The sequence below is a fragment of the Prionailurus viverrinus genome, chromosome E1 (assembly GCF_022837055.1).
Source record: "Prionailurus viverrinus isolate Anna chromosome E1, UM_Priviv_1.0, whole genome shotgun sequence".
NCBI classification, from domain to species: domain Eukaryota; kingdom Metazoa; phylum Chordata; class Mammalia; order Carnivora; family Felidae; genus Prionailurus; species Prionailurus viverrinus.
Window position 1 is genome coordinate 24,538,404 of NC_062574.1, and position 18,169 is coordinate 24,556,572.

Consider the following 18,169-nt stretch of genomic DNA (forward strand, 5'->3'; position numbering starts at 1 on the left):
GAAAATAGGGGTATGGAGAACCATCTATCATTCTAATGGTCACCAAAAGAAAGCCAGAGTAGCCATACTTATGTCGGACAATCTAGATTTTAAAATAAAGACTGTAACAAGAGATGAAGAAGGACATTATATCATAATTAAGGGGCTTATCCAACAAGAAGATCTAACAATTGTAAACATTATGCTCCAAACGTGATAGCACCCAAATATATAAATCAATTAATCACAAACATAAAGAAACTCATTGATGATAATACCATAATAGTAGGGGACTTCAACACCCCACTTACAACAGTAGACAGATCATCTAAACAGAAAATCAACAAGGAAACAATGGCTTTGAATAACACACTAGACCAGATGGAGTTAACAGATATCTACAGAACATTTCATCCTAAAGTGACAGAATACACATTCTTCTCTAGTGCACATGGAACATTCTACAGAATGGATCACATACTGGAACACAAATCAGCCCTTAACAAGTACAAAAAGATCGAGATGATACCATGCATATTTTCAGACCACAATGCTATGAAACTTGGAATCAATCACAAGAAAAAATTTGGAAAGATAACAAATACTTGGAGACTAAAGGACATCTTATTAAAGAATGGTCTAACCAAGAAGTTAGGAAATTAAAAAGTACATGGAAGCCAATGAAAATACCACAGCCCCAAACCACTGGGACACAGAAAAGGTGGTCATAAGAAGGAAGTATATAGGAATCCAGGTCTTCCTAAAGAAGGAAGAAAGGTCTCAGGTACACAACCTAACCTAACCTCTTAAAGTTGGAAAAAGGGCAGCAAATAAAACCCCAAACCAGTGGAAGATAGGAAACAAAAATCAGAGCAGAAATCAATGCTATCAGCCTCATGCCTCATGCCTCCTGAATCTGACCCTAGTCCTTGCTCTGGAAATGAGATCAGATCCTTCCCAACATCATCTGCCTCTGTGCACAGGCAAACCTCTTGTGCTGAACAGTTTCAAATGTCCTGGTGACTCCTTTTGCCAAGGTTTGTCTTGCAGCAGAGTTTCATGGACTCCTGTTGCCCAGCCTATCCCAGATTACTGGGAACTAGTCAAAACTCCATGAGTAAAATAAGAAATGCTCCCATATTATGTCTGTGCGTGTCCCCTAATGAAATCTTCATTCATTAAAGAAGCAAGGGAATCTGAAGGGATGCACTGAGAACCAAATGTCTTTCTTTCACATAAAAATGGTATAAAGCGGGGCGCCTGGGTGGAGCAGTCGGTTAAGCGTCCGACTTCAGCTCAGGTCACGATCTCGCGATCCATGAGTTCGAGCCCCGCGTGGGGCTCTGGGCTGACAGCTCAGAGCCTGGAGCTTACTTCCGATTCTGTGTCTCCCTCTCTCTGCCCCTCCCCCGTTCATGCTCTGTCTCTCTCTGTCTCAAAAATAAATAAAAGTTAAAAAATTTTTTAAAAATGGTATAAAGCTTCAAAAGAAGTCAAAACACTTTTCCGTGGGTAAGGTTGGTGTCAGCATCAATATCAGTGGGCCAGGTCCAAGGTAAACATCCATTACCTACACTTAGGAGCCCTGTGTGCAAAAAGGCTATTACTATTTTCCATTGTTTTCCTTCAGGAATAGAGCAGTGGTGATTTGGGGGCTCTTGTCTGGATCCTGGCTGACACCTACATCTGTGGAAATGGGCTCTGGTCTTTTAGTTATGGAGTTTTCTATCCTCACCTCTTCAAGGTATGGACTTTGCATGGACAAACTGTTAGTATCTCAGAATGTAGGAAGCACAGGCATACCAGGATGTTGGTAGAGAGCAGTTAGCAACCATGTGGGTCAAAACAATCCTGCCAAGCACTGAGTTCTCAGTAACAGAACAATCTTCTGGTTTCACTGTTAGAAGTGTTTGAAAACCCAAGCAGGGCCTACACAGAAAGTGAAGTATACTTAATTCTGTGATAAAACCCTGTGGGGAAACCACCTTTCAACCAATATCTTGTTTCATTTAGAAGTGTTTGAAAACCCATGCAAGACCTATTCAGAAAGTGCCATATACTCAACTCTGTCAAACAGCACAAACTAACATCTTCTTTCACATAAACCACAAAATAACCAACATGTAGCTAACACACACTAAGATCTATGCACCAAACACACTCCAGACACATACCATTATACACCACAAAGAGCACTCATAATCCTCGAAGATTTCCTGTGTCACACATAAGCTCCCAACATATAACACACAAAACAAGCCACAACATACCTAAAGTACCACACAGTAACACTTATGTAGAACTCTCTTGTGGTCTTTCTTATCCTGCTTATAAGTCAGATAAAGACACACACCACATGTACACTACACCAACAATTCACATTACACACACATCACATATACAAAACATAAATCACACAAACCACACATACATCACACTACATACACAACACACATATTCCCTACACATGCTTCTCATATAACACACACAGAAATACTCATACACCAGAGACATATTGCTTATAAACCACATAAATACACACATCTGTACATAAACATATTACACACCTAACAAACACAACTCCTACACATTCCACATATACCAAATTTCTGAACTACACACACACACACACACTACAGATACCACAAATTCAAAATCCACATATCCACAACACATATGACACGTCATGTTCACAACACATACACAATTATATAACCATCAAACACACCCCACCTTCACCACACAAGAACTTCACAGAAATCACACAAATATGACACATATATTATAGACATACCACATATAAACCACAAATACAGAACACATATATTCCATATACACATACAACACACATGCCACCAAGCTGACCTTTCACATACTTACCAGATGCAAACTACACACACACCACACAGAACACATACACCACACACATCACACTCATGTCACACACAGACCCACACACACCAAACTTATATATACCAACAAGCATGCATATAACAAATACACAGTACAAACATCACACACTTTTATCACACACATTCACAAACACCACTCAAACACTACTCACACACCACACATCACACACACACATCAAACATACACCAACCACACATATACCAAGCAAAAACGCAATACATACATTATACACACACATAGCACACACTACACCTATAGCACACACACATTTCACACACACAACACACTTATACAACAGACTGACACTACACATACACTATAGATATAGGGCACACATGCCAAATATACACCTCGGATGCACAATATGAAATCACAATTTCATTGCACATACAGCACACATACTCTATATGCATCGCACTTAAGAAACATGATTCACAAACACACCATGCGTTCACAACAGACATAAAACATATACACCACAAACACTGCACAGAGAACAGTGTCACCAAACAACATGACACATTGGCCGCAAACACACACACCACACATGCACCACACATATAACACCTACATCACACATACCACACACACCATTCAAATGTACCACACCAATGAACACACCACAGATTCACTACATATGCTCCCCACATACCACATATTTATCACAGACAGGCCATACATCCAACACATATGCACCAAAGACATAATACATATACACATGTAACACACACAATGCCCCAATCCTCATAACATCAACATTCACCAGTAATGTGCACACACACACATATACACACGCAACAGACAACTAATATATTGCACATACACTGGTCAGCATACACACCGAATACATAACACATACACACCAAACACTAAACACATATTTGTAAAACACATACATGATATAGACCACACACAGACCACATATACTCCCAGATATCCCACAAACACCACTCACACATTACACAAATATTACACATACCTCACACATAGAACCACCAACCGCACTTATTCCAAACACACACATAGCACACACACCACACTTCTACATCACCCACACCATACCTATACCACCACAACACATGCTGACCTCACACACGCTATACAAAGAACACACATAGAAATCAAACTGATTTATACCACCATACAGCATAGATACACCCCACACATATACTGTCCAATACTTGCCAAAGTGCCACAGACAACATATACATCACATTTTCAGTGAACCTGTCACATTCACCACACGTACCTTACACAGAATTCACAAATACACACTGCACATACTGCAGATGCAAAACCTAGACATCGCACACAGCCTCACTTACACAACACAAATACCATTCCATACACACATATACCGCACTCACACACATACACCAGACATTCACAGCTCATACACTGTGCACACCACAGAAACACAACATATATAACTTATGCACGCACCACACCCAAAACACCCATGCTACACATACACCATGCACACACCACACAAACAAGCCAGGCATACACAGAAATGCTATACCTACAGCACACACTAGCTCACATACACTGCACAGATACCACATGCAAAACTCCATATGTACAACACACACACACTCCACACATATACCAACACACACAGCATGCCATACCCCTCACACAGGATACATATGCCCCCATGCCCCACAAATATATGACACATACACTACACATATGCCACAAGTATACCACGGAGACACCTCACAAACAAGGTGTATATTAAACAAATATACATGACATACACAAAACAGACTCACAATGCATATGCCACAGACACCACACACACCACCAGTACCACACACAAAGACATATACACTGGTAATTTTCATGCATATGCTACACACATGGATGCACAGGCTGCCTGCCTACAACACACATACTTCACATGTGACACACACACCACACATATGATAAAAATATATCACAAAATAACCACACAAGTCTCCCACACACAAAGGCCACACCTACAACTTCTACAGCAAAAGCGTACCACAGTCACACATATGTGTATGCTCCCACATGCACATAACCACAAAAACACTCACATTACACAAATACCACACGCTTGGACACAAAGCACCTAAGTCAACATCAAACGTGCAACATACATGCCAAACATTCATCATGCACCCACCACACACATTACACAGAACATATGACACCAATACATATGACACACACATCAAACAACACACATACAACACAGACATATGCCACACGTACACCATAGGTATACCTCCCACACACCCCATGTATACCACACCCATGCTAAATAGACACTACACACAACATAGCCACCCCAGTTTTACACCACACACTCATACATACCACATATAGAAGACATATTTCAGTAACGTAGCTTGTACACACAATTCCATAGCATATATATCACAAAGACACTATAATATCACCACACCTTAAACATGTGTGTTTAAACACACACACCATACATATGTCAATCACTGCCACACAAATAACACACAACTACCCACACTGCACAGACCACAATTACTCTGCATATACTGCACATATAAACCATGTTAATTCATATACACCACAACACACAGTTCACATGCACCACGCCAAAACAAGTACTCACTAAGTTCTACACATATAGTGCACTCACACCACAGATATTATACACACACACACAAATACACACAAAGCACAAACCCTACACCTACACTGCAGACACACTGCACATATTCACTCAAATACACACAAATACAAATACACACAAATAGGAACACATACTTCACACTCACACCCACCCACCACACCACACCTTATTCAACACACACACACACATGCACACACTCAAAAGCACCACACAAATATCACTCACAAGAACACATCTCACACACACACACACACCACACCTTCACCACAAATACACCCCACATATACCTCACACATGCTCAGCATACACACACCACACACAACACATATTCCATACAAACATACCAGACTCCACTTATTTTCCATACATAAAACACACACAGAAAACATGCACCACGCACAAAAAACATACCCCACTCTCACCCCACAAAACACTATTCTTTCACAGTGATACACACCACATATACTTCACAGAACCAACACATAAACACCACACACACAAAAGGTACATCATAGTTTCACCACACATACTACACATACCTCCCATGCACCACACCTAAAACACTCCTATTTCACACTCAACATATACATCACAACACATATTCACAATGTCACAGCACACACATTCCACATGACCACAAACACACACATACACACACCACACATAACAAAACATGACACATATAACAATGTACACACACAGTATGCATATGCTACATCCACTACATATGCAGCATTACTGCACATATCACATTCATGTACAACCACATGACACACAGAACACATATACCACACACAACATATATACCACACACAAAAAATATACATGTCATTTGATAACTACCCATATGGCACACACTCACAAACTACACAGACACCACATTCATACCACAGATACACTGCACACACAAATGTCACACATATGACACACACCAAAAAATCCCTAGAGATACAAATAGTCATAGTCTACATCTATGCCACACACATAACACACACACCACCCACATACACCACAAAGAAAAATCCTTTATGCCCAGGTCAAACACACACTACACATACACAACACATACATTGCATATACACCACAAATATACCACACACACAGTATACATCCTACCACCACACACCACACACACAATTACTTTGACCACAGACACACCATACATGCAAACATACACACATACATCACAAAGGACAACCACACCTACATCACACATGTGACACACAAACCAAATATATCACAGTTAATATACATGCCATGTACACACCGCAATATGCAAAACACACAAAATATGCGTATGTCATGCAAACACTATACATATTGCACACCCATCTCGCATACACCACGCCTAAGACATGCACATGTTACATACATCACTTCCTCAACACACAAAAACACATAACTACATACCACACACACAACACACACAACATACAAACTGCCACAAAAACATCACTCAATCCCTTCAAACAAGGATTGCATATACCACACATAACACATACAACAAACATCAACCACACACATACCAAACACACACAACATGCACCACACACACACCACATATAAACCAGATCTCTCAACATAAAACACACAACAGATATACACTACACACACTAAACAAGCACCACAAACACAGCACACAATACCAAACACACACCACACAAACAATACAAATGTAACACAAACAGAATTACACCACATAGCACAATGGGTAAACCACACAAAGCACACATATACACCATCCACGTGAAAAATAAACACCACGCACATTTAACCTATTCACCACACTGACACCACACTCACCAATGCACACCACAACATACTGCTCAAAACACACCTAATCCACTCATACAAAAGACATATCTCACATGCAAATGCCAGTTACACACCACATAACTATCACACGTAGGCCATACACTCCAATGCCTACACATCAAAAAAATCTACAGAGTAGGAGTCCACAGATACACCAATAAGATAACACACATAGAAACTTGGCACACACATCACAAACACACTATATACACACAACACACATACCACATGTTAACCACACATATGACATTCACACCACACACACACCACACCACACATCAAACATATGACTTATAGGTCAAAACATGTCCATACATATACCACAAACACCAACCATACATATATCATACACGACACACAAACCAAAGACACTACCACAGCATAGACCACATACATATAACCCATATGTCATGTTGGTAACACACACAAACCGAACTGACAGCGCATATATAGCACATGCAGATATATGTCACCCATGCGCCATAGTTACACCATAAACACATCATATCACATTTATAACAAACCACATGCTAAATAGATATGACACACAACATATACAAAGAATTTCACCAGACACAACACATGGACACATTACACACATACACCACACTTAAGTCACACATATACAACATATATGCTTCACACATGCACACCACACACAAACCACACATATGCCACAAATAAAACCACACACACCAAAGACAACAGACACAGCACACACATTCTACACATCAAAAACACATTGCACCTCCCATACACACATTACCTATACAGAACAACACACACCACACTTGATTCACCTATGCCACATCTACACACATCAAACACATATCATGCACAAATAAACATATCACATATACCACACATACGAAATACATATACTGCAAGCACAGATTCATGACACATACATCTCACACACCACAGAGATAAACAACACAGGTGCCATACACACAAACTCCACACATACTGCAAACACACCCTACATATACCACAACTTATACCACACATACTCTCACACATCATAGACATAACACACCTATCCTACATGCACAAAGACAACCCAAATTCACTGCACACATACCACACAAACATGAACCAAATACACACCATACACACCACAACACTTAACCCACACTTACACCACTTCCACTCCATCCCACCACAAATATATACCGCATTCCACCACAAATATATATTACACACATCACAAAACACACAAACACCACACAAAGATTGCATATATACCACACACTGCACATAAATTACACATATACCACCTACACACAAAACCCACACCACTCATATCCTGCACATAAAAGACAGCATGCATCACATACTAAACACACAAAGTCTATGCACAAGAAACACAACACACATAAATTCCATGCACACAATACATACACTACACCACAGTGCACATGCAACACAAATATACCACATGCACGCCACACACACCATAGATGCTCTGAATGTACCACACACATGTGCATGCACACACACTACATGCCCTGCCCAAACCAGACATGCCACACAGAGACACACAAACACCATACCCACACCAGATATATACCTCACATACATCCCATATATACCACACAAATGCACATGTGTGCACACACACATGCCACATAGCTGCCACACACATCTCACATATCAAACTTCCATCGCATATACACCATACATATAGTACACACTCTCACTGATACACACCGCACATACTGAACACACAGGCATACCATACATATACCAGAAACATACCAATATATACCACACACATACTCCACAAGAGACCACGCACTCACCAATCATGACACATATACATGACAAATATAGCACATATAGCACATATACAACACGTACCACAGATGCCAAACATTCACGAGATATATGACTCACAAATACACACACCACATGTGCACCAGCAAATCTTCAAAACAAACATCAAAACCACACATATCTGCACACAACACAAAAGGCAGACACACACACCACACATGTACCACACACACACACCACACATACTCCACACACAGCACTCAAATACCATAATCACATACACACCGTATACATGCCATACATATCATACATATAAAACACACAAAAACACAAATCACAACCATTTTAAACAGATACCACACACAACACACACATAACAATACACTGACACACCACACAAATACCAAACAAGAGATACACACACCACACATGTCACACAATAAACACACATACAGAACACTTATTCCACAAGTAAAACAAACACAATAACCTTACCAAATCCATACCACATATGACATGTGTGTCATACATATACCTCAACATGCCACACACATCACATAAAACCACACTTATATTTCACACACACATTCCACATACACACAAAAGAATTCAACACAAAAAGGACTCTTACACCATGCACATAACACACACACCAACAGTCTGCCTTCACACAACGTGCACCACAAATATACCAAATATACACACTTTCTCTGTACTACAACACACCACACATATACCACACACATAGCACATATCAGACCTTCACCACATGCACAGTACACATATGCCACACACAAACACACATACCACACACACTGAACAGTCAACCCACAAACTCCACACATACACCATAGTCACAGTACACTTTCACAACCCCACACACTCACCATATACATATATAACAAAGGTATACCAAACACTCTTTCACAAATGTACCAACACACACCAAACATACACCACACACAGACATCAAACAACATATATACACCACATACGCAGCACAGATATAACACACGCATGCAATACATGCAACACACACAAATTACACAGAAACACCACACATATATCACACACACCACAGTACACAAACACAGAGCACACAAACAAAATATTTATGGAAAATATACCACACATGACCATATATACATTACAAACAAGACACTTATAACACATACACACACCCTGCACATACCACACTTTTGCATAACACATTAGCCACGTTAATACTATATACACACTTACAGCACACATACACAATGTATGAGGCAGAAATGCCCTATACTCCATGTTGTGAAACAACACTGTAGGGAAACAGTCTTTCAACTAATATCTGGTTTCACTAAGTGGGAACTGTTTGCAAACCAATGCGGGACCTACACAGTAAGTGCCATATACTCAACTCCATCAAAGTGCACTTTCAGGAAACCATCTTTTAACTGACATCTCCTTTCATTGAAGAAGTGTTTGAAAACCACCCACTGTGTAAGAATCTTGTGCAGAAACCATCTTTAAGCATCATTTGTTTCAGTAAGTTAGAAGTGTTTGAAAATCTATGTGGGTTCTATGAAGAAAGTGCCATATACTCAAGTCTGTCAAAGTGCACTTTGGGGAAACCATCTTTCAAATCACATCGTGTATCACTTAGAATTGTTTGAATCCTATGAGGGGAACGGTGTGGAAAGTGACATTTACTGGACATTGTGAGAGAGCACTATGGAGAAACCATCTTTCATCTATCATGTTTCAATAAGTGAGAACTGTTTGAAAACCTATGCAGGGCCTACAAAGTAAGTGCCATACACTCGAGTCTGTGAAAGAACACTGGGGAAACCATCTTTTAACTAACATCTTGTTTCCCTCAGAAGTGTTTGAAACCTACGTGAGTACTAAGAGGAAAGTGCCATATACTCAACTCTGTCCAACTGCACTTTGGGGAAACAATCAACTAATATGCAACCATACAACCCACAGTTTACAAACACCACACATACATCACACATACCACAATACACATACACACAACACACAAACACAAAACATGAAATACACACCACACACGGCCCCCATACATTATACTCAAGGCATGTATAACACACACACATGCCCTGCACATACCACACACCTTGCACACCACATTAGCCACGTTAATACTACATGCACACCTACATTACACATTCACCATGTACACATCTGTATATTACACACACAACACAAACACCACACACTCACATGCATAGGCTACAACATACCTGACACAGATCACACATGCCCCAAACACCCACAGTTATAACCCTCCTACAGTATTACCACATTCAGCACATACAATTTCTAAACAAACCACCTCTTATATCACACAAACGCACTCCACATACACACCACAGACACCAAACTTACATCACATATCCAGAAGACAGATGTCACCTCCTCTACACATAACCTACACATACACAACACACATTGCATATATAGATACAAATGTGACACATATACCATACAGCTACACCACTCGTACACCAAACTCACAGCAACAGATATAAACACATATCTCATATGACACACGAATACCACAAAAACACATCACCCATTCACCACATACACACCACATACACATCACACAGATATGTTCCACACAGTTTACTACACACGATACACATACACACACATAAACAACCCACATGTATACCACAGTCTCCACATATACACCTCAAACACATCATATACCGCACACAACACACACTACACAGACACCACATATACAATAAACACTTCATGATAATCCATACATGTATGACATACAGACACCACGCACACCACGCACACCACACTTGTAATACACAACCTCCACCTATATGCCACACCATAAAACTACACGTGCACCACACACGCCATACAAATACCACACAAAAGCATACATTATAAGTGGAGCATACATACATGACACCTATGGCACAATCGCAATACATATACCACCCTTTCAACACACAGAAAGACACATACAGCACCTATAAACCACCAACACAACATACACACACCAATAGACACCACACAAATGCCATACATAGACATAAACCACATATACAACACACATATAACCCATTAGGAACAGGGACATGCACTAGCCACAACCACTCCAAACGTATCCCACACATGCCACACATGTACCCTCCAACACACACACCAGACACCACCCATGCCTTGTGGTTTACTGCCTGAAATGGCAGTGCTCAAATGTCTTTCATGTAACTTTCACATACATCTCATAGGCTGTTGAAACATTCTTTAATAGTGTGTGTTGGGAGAGCTAGTATGGCAGGAATATGATCTCATCCCTTGAAAATAGCTATATAACTAACAAATCATTCTACATACCCCAGTTCTGAAGACTGACAGAACCAAGTCTGCAACTACAGGGAGAGAAGAAACCGCATCAATGAAGGTAGGAAGTGCAGAGAGGGGCGTTGGGGGAGAAATATATCAAGGGTGCTGCAGAGGAGAGGGAGTCCTCATTGAGGAAAAGGGTGAGAGGGAGAGGAGCACACAGGGGAACACAAAAGGTGAACATTTCACCAAAGACACATAAAAAGAAGCTCGACATCACTCATTTTCAGGGAAATACAAATCAAAACTACAATGAGATATCACCACACATCTGTCAGAGGGTTAAAATTCACAACACAAGGAAAAATGGGTGGTGGCAAGGATGGGGAGAAAGGGAAACCCTCTGACACTGTGGGTTGGAATGGGAACTGGTGCAGCCACTCTAGAAAACAGTACAGTTTAACCAAATGTTAAAAAATAGGACTGCCTTGGGGCACCTGGGCAGCTCAGTCAGTTCTGTGACTGACCCTTGCTATCCACTCAAGTCGGGATGTCGTAGTCATGGGATTGAGCCTTCAGTGGGCTCTGTACTGGCAGTATGGAGTTTGTTTGGGACTCTCTCTCCCTCTCTCCCTCTGCCCCTTCCTATACCTTACTCTCTCACTCTCAAATAAAATAATTTTAAAAAATTACCCTTTAAGGGCTAGTATCTAAAATCTATAAAGGACTCACCAAACCACACCTGAAAAACAAATAATCCAGTGAAGAAATGCGAAGAAGACATGAATAGACACTTTTCCAAAGAAGACATTCAGGTGGCCAACAGACATATGAAAAGATGCCCAGTATCACTCATATTCAGGGAAATATGAATCAAAACTACAGTGAGATATCACCTCCTGCTGGTCAGAGTGGCTAAATAGAACAAATCAAGAGATTATAGATGCTGGAGAGGATGTGTAGAAGCAGGAACCTTCTTGCACTACTGGTGGGAAGGCAAACTGGTGCAGCCGTTCTGGAAAACAGTGTGGAGGTTCCTCAAAAAATTAAAAATAGAACTAGGCTATGACCCAGCAATAGCACTGCCAGGAATTTCCCCAAGGGATACAGGAGTGCCAATCCATAGAGGCACATGTACCCCAAAGTTTGTAGCAGCACTTTCAACAATAACCAATTTATGAAAAGAGCTTAAATGTCCATCAACTGACAAATGGATAAAGAAGATATGGTTTACATATACAATGGTACTATTTGGCAATGAGAAAGAATGAAATATGGCCATTTGCAGCAACGTGAATGGAACTAGAGGGTATTATGCTAAGGGAAATAAGCCAGGCAAAGACAGAAACCATATGTTTTCACTCATATGTGGATCATGAGGAACTGAAGACTGTGGGGGAGGGGAAAGAGGGAAAGAAAAAGTTAAAGAGAGGGAGGGAGGAAAACCACAAGAGACTCTAAAGGACTGAGAACAAACTAAGGGTAGATCTGTGGGGGGGTGTGGGAGAGGAGAAAGTGGGTGATAGGCAGGGAGGAAGGCATTTGGGATGAGCACTGAGTGTTGTATGGAAACCAATGTGACAATAAATTATATTTAAAGAATTACCCTTTAAAGCTTAGAACAACCCTATGATACATCAAATGCACTACGAGTTATTTACTCAAAGGATGCAAAAATGCCAATTCAAATGGATAGAGGCACCCCGATGTTCTTAGCAGCATGATGAAAAATAGCCCAATTATGGAAAGAACTCTATTGGTTGAGGAATGGCTGGAGATGTTGTATATATATGCAATGGAATATCACTCAGCCATAGAAGAGAATGAAATCTTCCTTTGCAATGATGTGGATGGAGCTCAAGAATATTATGCAAAGGAAAATAAGTCAGCGAAGGGTTTATACCATATGATTTTACTCCTATATTGAATGTAAGAAACAAAACAATTGATCATCGTGGAAAAATGAGAGTGGCAAACCAAGAAACATACTCTTAACTATAGAGAACAAACAGCTATCAGAGGGGAGATGGGTAGCGGGATTGGGTTATAGAGGAGATAGAGACTAAAGAGTACACTTTGTTATGTGCACGGAGTTTTGTGCAAGGGTAGAACCAGTGAATTCTACACCTGAAACTATTATTATTACACTGTATGTTAATTAACTGGAATTAAAACAAACACTTAAAAAAGCATTCTATACTAGCCATCGGGAAAGACCCCTGTGTTTGAGTGTCCAAAGCATTACGGTGCTTCAAGTGATATTCTTGTCCCTCACAGACGTATAAGAGACAACTTCCTCACCACTTCTCTGTGTAAACACGTGCTTTACTGCTGAAAAGTACACTTTGCTGCAAGAGGGTTTCAGGAAGTTTCTTGGGGATAGGTAGTCAGAAGTATTCTTAAACCCTTGTGTAGAAGCACCAGAAAATGGCCTAACGTTAGGTGCCTAAAAGTACAGTGTCATTATTCATGTAGCTTTCAGTGTAGATCTAGTAGGGACTTTTGTTCAAACCCTCAATATTTGCATGAGGGAATGTCCATGTTCTTAACTTTCAGAAAAACACTTTCCTTAAAGTGTGAATTACCTTCTCACAAACATTCAGGAAGAAATGTGCTTACACCCATCTGTTTAAGCATTAGGGAATGCCCAAGTGATGAACTGCCGATAGCTGTGTTGCAAATGAGAATTTTAAATTGATTTTAAACACATATAACTACAAGTGTTCTTCCACTTGTTTGGATAAACCCTATGGAAGGGACTTCTCTTTGACCGCCTAACTACGCTGTGCTTAAGGCATCTTTCATTTGGCTTTTAACGTACATCTAGCTGGGTATTTTCTTTAAAGTATTTTTATTATCAAAAGGGAATGGCCATGCACTTAATTGCCACAAACACCATTGTGGTTAAGGCATCTCTGCATTAGCCTCTTAGATTCATCTGGTAAGAAGTGTGCTTAAATCCTTCTAAATGATCACTAGGGAGTATACAGGTGCTTAACTGCCTGAAACAGCCATACCCTCAGTAAATTCTCCAAATATTTTTTAAAATACATGAAGTGACAAGTCTTCTTAAGTCTCTATGTAAAAACACTTAATGGCTTCAAACTACCCTGTTTCAAGACTGACTAATGACTTTCAGTCTATGCAAGTAAACTCATCGAAACATTCTATATGAAGAACAGGAAATGGCCAAGTGCTTAACTACTTAAAAGTACAGTGTTCTTCAAAGGGCTTTCATGTACATGGAATAGGACATTTGTTTAAATGCTCGTTATTTGCAAGAGGGTAATGCACTGGCCTGGTTTATCTTCCTAAAGGTAAATCTTGTGTCACTTAGGACTTGCATAGGCCCCTGACACAGAAAAGATGTGCTTATAGTAAAGCACTAGAGAATGGGCATGGCCTTTACCCCTTGAATCTGCAGTGTGCTTAAATTCAGTTAACATTTTAGGTCAATGTAAGAGGAAGTGCTCCTAGCTCTCGTGTATCCAAACTAGGGAAGGGCCTACTGCTTAATTGCCTAAAGCTCACTGCTTTCAGCTCACTACTGAAAGTATCTTACATGTAGCTTTTCACAGACATCTCATTGGAACACTGTTGAAACAGTGTATATTAGCAATAAAAATGGCCATGTACTTTGCCTAAAACCACAAAGTGCTTCAAGTGACTTTTATTTCGCCTTTTAAGGTTTTTTTCATTTTCTTATTCCTTGAATTCCATTTAGGTAAAACAATGTTATGTTAGTTTCAAGCATACAATAGATTGACTCAACAATTCCATATACACTACTCAGTGCTCATCATGACAAGTGCACTACTTAATAACCAACAATTCTTAAACTTGTCTCTCCATTCTGTCCACTCTGGTAACCATTAGTTTGTTCTCTATAATTTAGAATTTTTTTTCTTAATTTATCTCTTTCTTTCCCCTTTGGGTGTTATTTATATCTGTTTCACTTAGATCTCTGATTCTTTCATTTGGGATAAATTTCTCTGTCTTCTCACGTTCTCTAAGTCTCTGTATTTGTTTCTGTGCCAAAAAATATTGTAGCAATACAGACAGGCCATGTGCTTAACTGCCAGAAAACAACACTGTACCTGAAGCATCTTTGAGTGAGCTTCGTAGATTATTCCGGTAAGGAGGGTGTTTACACAATTCTGTATAAGAAGAAATGCCTATGTGCTTAACTGCCTGAAAAAGCTGTGTTTACCGAGGATCCCATTAACTTTTACGTTCATGTAGTGGAAAGTCTTCCTAAACTTCTTTGTATACATACAATGGAAGGGCTTTATGCTTAATGACCTAAAACTACACTGTTTAAAGGGTTTGAGGGACCATTTAGAAATCGTTCCAATGGCTGTGATCATACGAGCCTGAAATTGCACTGTGCTTAATGCAGATGTGAATTAGCGTTTCAGATAAATGTAGTTAGAAGTGTTTTTAACCTCTCTGTAAACTCTAGGGAAGGGTCTTGGACCTAAGTGTCTGAAACTCCATTGTGCTTATAACATCACTCGGGTACCATCAGGTAGCATCATTCATCACATACATGTCATAGGATTTCTTGTTGAAACACTCTCAGCTGTAAAAAATGACCGTGTTCTTAACTGCCTAAAACTCCCTGGTGTTTCAGGTGTTCTTCATGTAGTTTTTTACATAAGTCTCAAGGAACTGTTATTGAAACACTCTGTCAATAAAGGGATCACCATTTTCTTCTCTTCCTATTATACTTTGCATCAAGCTCAGTTCAAAAGATTTATGGATAAAAACAGTCATAACTCTTCCGATTCTGGTGTAGCAGTACTGGAAATGCCTTTGCTCTGAAGTATCTAATCTACACGGAGGTTAATGCGTCTTTTGTGTCATTTATAATGGACATCTATGAAATTTTGTTTAAACCCTGTCTTTTTAGCTGTAGGAAGTGCTTTTGTATTTAATCGAAGACAAGAGACTATGCTTAAAGCATCTTTGAGTTAGCTTCTTAGATTTTTTAAGAATTGTGGTTAGATCTTGATAAGCACTAGGGAATGCCCATGTGGTTTCTTAACTATCTGTAATACCTGTTTTCTCAATGAAATTTCTAAATGTATCCTGAATAAAATGTTCTTAAACTGCATTAGATCAGCAATAGGGAAAGGCCTTCTGTTCATCTGCCTAAAACTACACTGTACTTCAAACATTCTTGATGAACCTTCACATTTCTCTCATAGGAATCTTTGTTGAAAAACTATATATTAGCAATAGAAAATGACCAAAACTATACTGTTTTTCATGTCACTTGCATGAGCCTCTTACCTTTTAGTAAAAAGTGCTCCTGGGGTGCCTGGGTGGCTCATTAAGTTGACTCTTGATGTCAGCTCAGTTCTTGATCAATTGGTGGGTTTGAGTCCCACGTCAGACCCTGCACTGACAATGTGGAGCTTGCTTGGGATTCTCTCTTCCTCTGTCTTTACCCTTTACCTTTTCTCCAACTTGCATGCATGCACTCTCCCTCTCCCTCTCAAAAATAATGAAAACAAAAAATCTTTTTTAAAAAGTTCTCCTTAAATATCCTCCATAAATATTAGAGAAATGTCTTGTCTTTTTTAAAGTTTATTTATTTATTGAGAGAGACAGACAGGGGGGAGACACAGAGAGAGAGAGAGAAAGAAAATAGTGCACAAATGGGGCAGGAAAAGAAAGAGAGAATCCCAAGCAGACTCCCCACCATCAGCACAGATCCCAAGGCCA